The 2957-nt window shown below is 42.6% G+C and overlaps 1 protein-coding gene across 2 annotated transcripts in view; it reads right to left on the minus strand.

The window, feature by feature from the left end:
* The window catches only part of LOC107104529 (CMP-N-acetylneuraminate-beta-1,4-galactoside alpha-2,3-sialyltransferase-like), a 34087-nt gene extending 32112 nt beyond the window's left edge, over positions 1 to 1975 (minus strand). For both annotated transcript variants that reach the window (XM_015404538.1, XM_015404537.1), the window contains exon 1: positions 1644 to 1975. The gene's annotated coding sequence lies outside the window, so the exon portion shown is untranslated. The remainder of the gene's footprint in view (positions 1 to 1643) is intronic.
* Between the last annotated feature and the right edge of the window lie 982 nt (positions 1976 to 2957).

Below are 2957 nucleotides of genomic sequence, written 5' to 3' on the forward strand. Positions count from 1 at the left end.
TTTGTTTCTAGATGTTGGAGCTTAGCCTGGTAAGGGCAGCCAGGGCTAACCGCAGCCCATCTGCAGCAGCCCTCTCTTGGCATAGCCGTGTGTGAAGGACCGCTGGCTCTGATGGCGATTTTGGCAAATTTTAGTTTGATTTGTGTTTATCTGACTGTGTCCATCATTATTCCCCCACTAAATGAAAAAAAGTGATACTTTATTACTATCTAGAGACTAATAATAACAGGAGGTGAAATGCAGCTCTAGAAGAGCCGAACGTGTGGTGATGTCACGAGTATGCTTCTGTTTCAATTGACCCGTATCTATGCTGCGTGCTCGCGTTCTCCCCAAGACCTAGAACGCGAGTCCGTACTCGCGTTCTCGTGAATTGAGAAACGGCCCCTGATTCTATTAAAATTTCTGTATCTGCACAATGGGTCTGTTTTATGTGTTGTCTTCTCAAATCAGAGGGCCCCCTTCCTGTCTTTGCCTAGGGCCCCAGATTTCCTAAAATCCACCCCTGCTTGTAGCCAATGCCTCTAACTCCTAATAAATGGGGATGGATGGGGATCTGATCTCCTAACAATTGGAGATGGATGTAGATCAGATCTAATAAATGGGGACAGATGTAGATCAGATCTAATAAATGGGGACAGATGTGGATCTGATCTAATAAATGGGGACAGATGTGGATCTGATCTAATAAATGGGGACAGATGTGGATCGGATCTCCTAATAAATGGGGACAGATGTGGATCTGATCTCCTAATAAATGGGGACAGATGTGGATCTGATCATCTGCAGTGCTCCCCAGCCTCCTGCCTTCATCCATGTCTCCATCCGTGGCTTTCTGGGCTCCAAATAGATTGTTTCCCTTCATTGATCCTGTTTTGTCATCCTCTCATCACTATAGCAGCCAGTAGAAACAGATATCTGTGTTCAAATGCAATAAATACAACTTAAAAACACTACTCGAATACAGTTGATAACTATTCCATTGAAAAAACAGAAATCCAGTTCTAAAAGTAAAAATACTTTGACTGGAAAGCAACTGTTGGTTTTTCTTTTGTTTGTTTTTTTTGCCAGACTTTAACCTCAGTGACAGTCACCTGACATAGTTTGGGTCACCTCGATGATTTAGGCGATAATAATCAGTTATTTTCCCCTGATAGAAAGCAGCCAAGTCTGGGGTTAGCTAAAGCAAACATAACGGAACTTATTTCGGTGTACCGCTACGCAGTTACGTTTAAATGGAAACAAAAACGGTTTAATTTGAGATGTATAGACAGGAGAGCGGGGGGGTTATTTTTATTTTATTTATGTCAGTAATGGAGGACCGAGCGAAAAAAAGAGAAAAAGTGTTGGTTTGTGCGTGAGCTAACCCGCTAAGCTAACGGTCGCTCGGGGCAGGCCTGCTACGTTACGCAGCCTTAAAGGGGATTTTTTTTTTAATCCCCCCCGACATAAAATGAAGTGTTCCAGAATCGGAACCGCGCTGAAAACTAGAGGTTCAGAATGGAGCACAACACCCCCCCTGCTCCCCGGCAGGAACAACAACCATCGCTTCGGACAACAGCTAACCAGCAGTTCGTGTTAATAAATAAAAACCTCCGACTGGTTTCCATAAAACCCACACATTTAATGGAAATTAAAAGAGTTACCGTTTCATTTTATCTGAGCCCCGCGATGAGAAATAACTCCTGGAATAAAAATGACGTCCAGATTAAAGCAGACATGTTTTCCTTCCACTCCGATACATCTTGGTCAAATCCCTGGAAGTCCTTTCTTCTTTTTTTTCCTCTTTTTTTTTTTTTTTAGCCCGTTAGGTAGGACAGCATGACTGCGCTCATTCAGCAGCGCTACGACGAGAAACAGCAGCGAGGAGAGGAGCCTTCAGGGGCCCAAAGCAGCTTCCCAGCGTCCATTCGGTGTCTGGAGTCACATGTGGAAAGCCTGCCTGCCTCAGGATGCCGACCCCCCCTCTTTTAGTTTTTTTTTTNAAAAGAACATGTTTGGCAGTGTGGTCGGAAATTTTTGATTTCTCCTCCCTCATATATTTAGTTATGCAACCATCCAGTGATACATGTTTTACTCGGTTTGTTTCACCTGCAAGGCTGAGAAAAGGTCAGAGTGAGGGGTGGTTTTAGACAAAACATGCTTATTCCCACGACAAGCCAAATTCCTGCTCATGGGTTGTTAAAGTGTGTAATTTGTTTTGACTCTGACACAACCTTAACAGTTTTTTCCTAAAAGTAAGTAAGGGAGACAAGCTCAGGTCTAGTCAGAACAGGGCTGATTACTGTGGGTAAGGGCTGTATGATGAACTGTTCTCTCTTAGCAAGGATATCATAAATAACGTGCCGTCTGAGTCAAATCCATCGATCTCCGTTTATTAAACTAGGTTAATAGTTGAATACTTTTTTCCCCACAACAGGGAGAAACTGCACATATGCTGGATGCTGATGGGGATTTTTTATTACTTTATATTAAATTAAGCATTCATTACCTTGTATTGTTTTCCTATGAATTGCCAAATAAAAATATAACGTGTTCTCCTCGAGCTCCAAGGAACTCGGAGCGGAGAAAGATGGGAGGAACCGCAGCGGCTGTAGGCTTTGCTTTGAGCAGGCGGTCGGTGCGGGATGGAGGATGTGGGATTTCAGGGGAAAATAAAAAAACATGAACGCTCATCAGCTCTGGAACAAATTAAAAAATAATCCACAGAAAGTAAGACTATATGTGCAAAGTAAAGTTTAACAGAATTGAACTTAGAAATAAATCAGGATTTACAGCTTTGTGTGTTTTTGTTTTCAGAGCTATCTCTATAGTTCTGCTGCTATAGACTTAGACTGCTGGAGGACAAAGAGACCCCTTTTCATCATTCTATCTCTGCAGAATCTGTTAGTTCAATCTCTAACGTTCTGCTCTCTCTGCTTTTTCTCATAGTAGCTTCATCTGGTCTGTTCCTGTTTGGC

The sequence above is a fragment of the Cyprinodon variegatus genome, unplaced genomic scaffold (genome assembly GCF_000732505.1).
Source record: "Cyprinodon variegatus isolate N-32 unplaced genomic scaffold, C_variegatus-1.0 Scaffold1779, whole genome shotgun sequence".
In the NCBI taxonomy this organism is placed as follows: domain Eukaryota; kingdom Metazoa; phylum Chordata; class Actinopteri; order Cyprinodontiformes; family Cyprinodontidae; genus Cyprinodon; species Cyprinodon variegatus.